The sequence below is a fragment of the Oryctolagus cuniculus genome, chromosome 5 (genome assembly GCF_964237555.1).
Source record: "Oryctolagus cuniculus chromosome 5, mOryCun1.1, whole genome shotgun sequence".
Lineage (NCBI taxonomy): Eukaryota > Metazoa > Chordata > Mammalia > Lagomorpha > Leporidae > Oryctolagus > Oryctolagus cuniculus.
The window spans coordinates 23,604,241-23,612,097 of record NC_091436.1 but is presented as its reverse complement, the minus strand read 5'-3'; the positions used below and the strand labels follow the sequence as shown (position 1 = coordinate 23,612,097).

Genomic DNA, 7,857 nt, shown 5'->3' with positions numbered 1-7,857 from the left:
TTGTTGAAGTGAAATGGACACTATGAGAAACAGTGACTTCATCAGCTCTTGTCCTGACATTTGATGTACAATGTAATACTTTATCCATTTTAGTATTTTTTTTGTTCTAGTACCATTGGTTGAACTCTGTAATTAACACACAATTATTCTTAGGTGTTTAAATTTTAACTGAAAAGTGATCCCTGTTAGGAATTTGGAAAGCATTATGCTGAGTGAAATAAGCTAATCCCAAAGGGACAAATACCACTTGTTCTCCTTGATAGGTGACAACTAACTGAGCACCAAAAAGGAAACCTGTTAAAGTGAAATGAACACTGGTCGTCACAGTGGGGGTCTCTGCTCCTAGGTAAAGGGCGACTGAGAACTCTCCGTGTCCCAGATTCGTTGACCTACATACAGAATGCTTCGGTACTCATATTTTTGTAGAATATGTAAAGAATTTCCTTCATGCTGGTTGGAATTTGGCATGCTTAATTTAGTTTTCTGTCCAAAAAAATACACAATACAGCAGAAGTACATAATGACTATGAAGCCCAGGGACAATCAGATCAAGCTCAGGAGTTGCACAAATCTCAAAATAGAGATTCTAAAGCTATGACTGAATTACAGATTCCAGTAATGGTGGATGAAGTTGTCCGTTGTTTGGCACCACAGAAAGAGCAGGTTTATCTATATATGACATTTGGTTCAGGAGGACACTCAAGAGCCATACTACAGAAAGAGTCAGATATTACTCTATATGCCTTAGACAGAGACCCAACAGCTTACGCAATAGCTGAACAGCTTTCAGACTTATATCCTAAACAAATCTGAGCCATGTTAGGCCAATTCAGCCAAGCAGAAGCCTTATTAATGAAAGCTGGAGTACAGCCAGGAACTTTTGATGGAGTTCTTCTGGATCTTGGTTGTTCCTCCATGCGACTTGATGCTCCTGAAAGAGGTTTTTCCATTCAGAAGGATGGTCCATTAGACATGAGGATGGATGGTGGCAGGTACCCTGACATGCCCACCGCTGCTGATGTTGTGAATGCTTTAGATCAACAGGCACTTGCATCCATCCTCAGGACATACGGGGAGGAGAAGCACGCCAAGAAAATTGCTTCAGCAATCGTTCAGGCACGTAGCATCTACCCCATCACCAGAACCCAGCAGCTTGCCAGCATCGTTGCAGGTGCATTTCCTCCCTCTGCTATTTATGCACGAAAAGACATGCTACAGCGATCTACCCATATTGCTACCAAGACTTTCCAGGCTCTTCGCATATTTGTGAACAATGAGCTCAATGAACTCTATACAGGACTAAAGACAGCACAGAAGTTGCTGAGACCTGGTGGATGACTTGTTGCCCTCTCTTTCCATTCACTAGAAGATCACATAGTCAAACGATTTTTGCTTGGGATAAGCATGACGGAAAGGTTTAACTTAAGTGTTAGAAGGTGGTACAGGCCTCACAATTGAGTTCCGGTCCTGAGAACAAGGAAGAAGTCTCTGCAGGAAGAGCTCCTTTAATGTGGGAATTGATAAACAAGAAGGTACTTACTCCAGAAGATCAAGATGTACAAGAAAACCCCAGAGGACGCTCAGCCAAGCTTAGAGCAGCTATCAAATTATGAGAAAGTGACCATCACCTGATCTTCAAATTTTAGTTTCTCTTCATTTCTTTATGTGATATTCCAGAACAGCTTGTGATAGCTTAAAGTGTGAGATAGTTTTGAAATCGATGGCATTTAGCATTATTATTTTTATCAGAAATGAATTTAAGAAATAGGAGCATGACACAGGAAATTCAACACAACATATCTCAAGGCTGGAAAATGTGTTTATATTATATATGATTTTTTTTCTATGAATGGGAAGTTAGAAAAAGCAACTACTACTGTTGTGTTTATCTGAAAACATAAACTGAAATTATCAAGTGAGAAAATATTATAATCATATTTGCATGCCCTAAATTCTGAATTTAAATGGTCAGATTTGCAATAGACTTTTTATAGCTAAAATAGTGATGATCAATGAATTAATTTCAATTTCCCTACTTCTGAATAATTAATCACTATAGTTTTTTTAGCTGTAGGCTTTATACAAGTTTGAAAATTTCAAATATTTGGACTGGTATTTTGACGTAGTTTATAAAGTCGCACTGCAATGCCAGCATTCCATACCTATGCCAGTTCAACTCCAAGCTACTCCACTTCTGATCCAGCTGCCTGCTAATGGCCTGGGAAAAGCAACAGAAGATTGCCCAAGTGCAGAAAATTGTTTCACTGAAGTCTATTTAATTTTAATTTTAATTGTGCCCATTTTAAAAATAGCCCAAGAGCAGTCTTTTTTTTTTTTTTTTTTTTTTTTTTTTTGACAGACGGAGTGGATAGTGAGAGAGACAGAGAGAAAGGTCTTCCTTTTGCTGTTGGTTCACCCTCCAATGGCCGCCATGGCTGGCACAATGCGGCCGGCGCACCACGCTGATCCAATGGCAGGAGCCAGGTGGTTCTCCTGGTCTCCCATGGGGTGCAGGGCGCAAGCACTTGGGCCATCCTCCACTGCCTTCCCGGGCCACAGCAGAGAACTGGCCTGGAAGAGGGGCAATCGGAAAAGAATCCGGAATCCCGACCGGGACTAGAAGAACCGGGTGTGCTGGCGCCGCTAGGTGGAGGATTAGCCTAGAGCCGCGGTGCCGGACCCAAGAGCAGTCTTTTGATACAACATTTAAGAGTCCACTTAAGCCAGCTGTGTCTCACATGAGAGTGCCTTGGTTCAGTTCTTGGCTCCAACTCCTTGTTCAAACTTCTTGCTATTGTGGACTCTGGAAGGCAGTGGTGATCTCTCAAGTTACTGGGTTCCGTCACCCATAGGTGAGACCTGATTTGAGTTCCTAGCTTATGGCATCAGCCTGGCTCAGCCCTGGCCATTGTGGACATTTGGAATATGAACTAGCAAATGAGAGAGCTTGCTCACTGTGGCTCTCTCTGCCTCTCAAATAAATAAAATAACATTTCTAATGTTCTCAAAAATATGTCAGAATGCCTTCTGTAAATAATAAATTTTCTTATTTTAATCCTGTTCGATCTAATTCAGCAGTCTATTGAAATAGAAAGCTGATTTATTCCGTATATTAAAATGCAATGCTCTCTTAATGCTTCTTATTTAGACATAACAAGTAATAAGTATAAAATGTTTATTCAGGAGAGATGTCCTTGGTAGAGAATTTTAGCAAATTGATGAGATTGATTCATAATTCACATGTCACCTTTTTATGTGTAAATATACGCTTCTAATTTATTCACTTTTCAGCAAGTACTGAAATTGTCATTCAAGAAACAAAGTTAAGTTAGGTACACATGACCAACAGTACCTGTCCTATGGAGCTAATAGGCTAGTGGAGAAGAATGAAAGTTAAGAAATCATAAAAATCTATATCAAAGGGACAGAGTGGTAGATGCTACAAAGAAATGGTTCACAGTTCTGGAAAAGTAGGAAGTTGCTCTACTGAAGGAGATCAGGTATGAGAACATGATGAAAGATGAGTAGCAGATAATAAGTCAAAGAATACATGAGGTGGGGAGGAAGTCATGCTGATTAAAGTACATGTAAATAAGTATTCTATTAGTTATCCTTAAAATCATATTATGTATTCTAAATTGGTAAATCAAAGTGAATGAAATTCAACATATGGGCAAAATATATAAAAGTTAAGTGGACGAATTTACCTCATACTTATTTTTATCTACATCTATGTTTAACTTTGGTGCCCATGATTGTTTGACACTTTAATTTATGGGATTGATTTATTTAATTATTTTAAATTTTATTAGAGAGAGAGCACATGCGCTCATTTCTGCTGTTTCATTGCCCCAAATTCCTGAAACAGCCAGGACTAGGCCAAAATAATTCAGGAGCTAGAAGCCAGAAACTCAGGTCCCACATGGATGGCACAAACCCAATTACTTAGACCATCAATTCTGAGGAGCCAGAGGTAGAAATTGAACCCAAACACTCTTGATTTGGGACACGGACATCTTAACAGGTATCTTAACCTCTAGGGCCAAATGCTTGACTGTATGTGTACTTTTAAATTTGAAGAAGCCTATAATAAAATCAGAATTAATAACTGAGGGAAGTAGTCTCAAAATGAAAATAAGAGACTAGAACTAAGTTAATCCCCTGAATCGTACCTAAAGAATTTTCTAAGTTTTTCTTCACTTGTAAAAGATATTTAAGAATGAGATAGATTCCCAAAATTAAGTGCCAGTGCAAATATCTGGTTGGAAAATAAAAAAAAAAAAACACACTCAAATTCAACAACAATTCAATTATTTCATCGTTTTAATGTTACATGAAAGTGGAGTACACTGGATTGGACAGAGTTCCCCCAAAAGTCATGTCCTTCTCAGAAACTTCTAATTGTAATCTGAATTTAGAAATACTGTCATTGTTAAAATGTGGCCACACTGGAACAGGCAGGCCCTTAATCCAATGTGACTATAATCCTATGAGAAAAGAAGAGAGACAGAAATAGGGAGACTGTCATGAGAAGAGGGAGGCAGAAGTTGGAATTATAAATCTTACAAACCCAGGGACTCCACAGATTGCAGGCAACCATCCACCAAAATGTGGGAGAAAAGCTGGAAGAGATTTTCCATCAGCGTCTCCAGTAGGAACCAGTACTGTTGGACACCTTGATTTTTGACTGCTTGCCTCTAGACCAGTGACCCCACACATATCTACTGTTTTAACCCACTGATTGTGATCATTCATTTGTGGCAACCCTAGAAAACTAATACTCTAACAGAAAAAATTCTTCAATAATATGCAATAAATAAAATTGATTTAAAAAAAAAGTGAAATGAACACTATGAGAAACGGTGACTTGATCATCCCTTGCCCTGACTCTGACTGTTGATGAACAACTTAATACATTATCCCTCTTAGTATTTTTTGTTTGTTTGTTCTACTTAATACTTTTGGTTGAATACTGTAATCAATACAGTTATTCTCAAGTGTTGAAACTTAACTGAAAAGTGACCACTGTTTTTTTTTTTTTTAAGATTCAAAGCTAACTACTTTATTTTTTATTTTTTTTTTATCTTTTATTTAATGAATATAGATTTCCAAAGTACGACTCATGTGTTACAATGGCTTCCCCCCCCATACCGTCCCTCCCACCTACAACCCTCCCCTTTCCCACTCCCTCTCCCCTTCCATTCACGTCAAGATTCATTTTCGATTATCTTAATATACAGAAGATCAGCTTAGTATACCTTAAGTAAGTATTTCAACAGTTTGCTCCCACACAGAAACATAAAGTGAAAAATAATAGATGATTTTTTTAAAATGATGATGAAATCAGATCAGACCTATTGTCATGTTTAATCCCAGTGAGAGTCAAGTTGGGAATTGATAATTTCTTTTTTTTTTTTTTTTTTTTTTTTTTTTTTTACAGAAGATCAGTTTAGTGTACATTAAGTAAAGATTTCAATCGTTTGCACCCCCATAGAAACACAAAGTGAAATATACTGTTTGAGTACTCGTTATAGCATTAAGCCTCAGTGTACAGCACGTTAAGGACAGAGATCCTACATGAGGAGTAAGTGCACAGTGACTCCTGTTGTTGACTTTACCAATTGACACTCCTGTTTATGGCATCAGTAATCTCCCTATGCACCAGTTATGAGTTTCCAAGGCTATGGAAGCCCCTTGAGTTCTCCGACTCTTATCTTGTTTAGACACGGTCATAGTCAAAGTGGAGGTTCTCTCCTCCCTTCAGAGAAAGGCACCTCCCTCTTTGAAGACCTGTTCTTTCCACTGGGATCTCACTCACAGAGATCTTTTTGCCAGAGTGTCTTGGCTTTCCATGCCTGAAATACTCTCATGGGCTTGAAAAGTGACCACTGTTAAATATAAGAGTGGGAATAAGAGAGGGAAGAGATGTGCAATTCGGGACATACTCAAGCTGACTTACCTCAAATGGTAGAGTTAGAAACATACCAGGGGATTCGAATTCAATCCCATCAAGGTGGCATGTACCAATGCCATCTCACTAGTCCCGGTGATCAATTTCTGTTCACAATTGATCATAATGATAGGACTAAGAGCCAAAGGGAGCACATAAACAAGACTAGTGTCTGCAAATACTAGCTGATAGAATCAAAAAGGGAGAGAATGATCCAACATGGGAAGTGAGATACACAGCAGACCCATAGAATGGCAGATGTCCTAAACAGCACTCTGGCCTCAGAATCAGCCCTTAAGGCACGCAGATCTGGCTGAAAAGCCCATGAGAGTATTTCAGGCATGGAAAGCTAAAATACTCTGGCAAAAAAAACCAAAAACAAACAAACAAAAAACCAAAAAAAAAAAAAACACAACCCTACATGAAAGATCTCTGCGAGTGAGATCCCAGTGAAAAGAACAGGTCATCAAAGAAGGAGGTACCTTTCTCTGAAGGGAGGAGAGAACTTCCACTTTGACCATGGCCTTGTCTAAATATGATCAGAGTCAGTGAACTCAAAAGGCTTCCATAGCCTTGGCAGCTCATGACAAGAGCCTAGGGTGATTACTGATGCCATAAACTAGAGTGTCAATTTGTTAAGTCAACAACAGGAGTCACTGTGCACTTACTCCTCATGTAGGATCTTTGTCCTTAATGTGCTGTACATTGTGATTTAATGCTATAACTAGTACTCAAACAGTATTTTTCACTTTGTGTTTCTATGTGGGTGCAAACTGTTTAAATCTTTACTTAATATATGCTAAGCTGATCTTCTGTATATAAAGAGAATCAAAAATGAATCTCGATGTGAATGGAAGGGGGGAGGGAGAAGGAAAGGAGAGGGTTGCGGGTGGGAGGGAAGTTATGGGGGGAAAGCCATTGTAATCCATAAACTGTACTTTGGAAATTTATATTCATTAAATAAAAGTTAAAAAAACACATAAAGTTTAGCTTAGTTCAATATCTGCATTTTTTGGTAAAATGTGTGATTTTCAGCCTTCCTGATAAGAATCCATGTCATGGCAAATGCAACACACAGAAGAGATAAGAAAAAATCTTCTCTTTGTGCTGAAGCCACACTGCTTCTTTTGGAGGTTGAAGGTTTAAAGATTCCCTAAAGAAGTTTTTTTTTATTACCATTATAATTCAAAGCAAAGACCTGGCATTGTAGCTTAGTAAAGCCACCACTTGGGATGCTGACATCCTACATGGGCATTGGTTTGTGTGCTAGCTGCTCTACTTCTGATCTAGCTCCCTGCTGGTGACCTGGGAAAAGCAGCAGCAGATGTCTCAACTGTTTGGTCCCCTATCACCCACATGGGAGACCCAATTGGATTTCTTGGCTCCTGGTTTCAGCCGGGCAGAGTGCTGGTTGTTGTGACCATCTGGGGAGTAAAATAGCAGATGGAAGATCTGTCTTTCTCTCTGCCACTCCTTCTGTCTTTGTATCTCTGAAGATTAAAAAACAATTACAACGTAACAGTTGGGTTATACAATATTCATTGACAGGCTTGGACAGAGTTAGTGTGTTCTACCACCCTTCAGAGGCAGTGACCATGGGCTGATACATATTGGGCCAATGCAAGAAAAGAAATGAGCTGGTTACTTGTCAGAGTTCAACATCTATTAGACATTTGAGGCAAAACTTTAAGACAAGGACTAGCAAGAAAAATAAAATTTTTATGGAAAAAATTAAAGCTTAGATGATATGCACTTGTTTAAGGGAAAATGATGTTCTAGCACAATGGACTAGAAAAGAATAGATTGACAGATTGCGTAGAGTAATAACAATCATAAAAATCAAATTCTAATCAAAATTCCTCTGCCAGCTGAATAACCTAAAAACACAGCAAAGTTTGTATATTTTT

The 7,857-nt window shown here is 38.6% G+C and overlaps 1 pseudogene; it reads left to right on the top strand.

Annotated features, from left to right (window-relative positions):
* The first annotated feature begins 325 nt into the window (after positions 1 to 325).
* LOC138849784 (12S rRNA N4-methylcytidine methyltransferase-like) lies at positions 326 to 1,979 on the top strand (annotated as a pseudogene).
* The last annotated feature ends 5,878 nt before the right edge of the window (positions 1,980 to 7,857 follow it).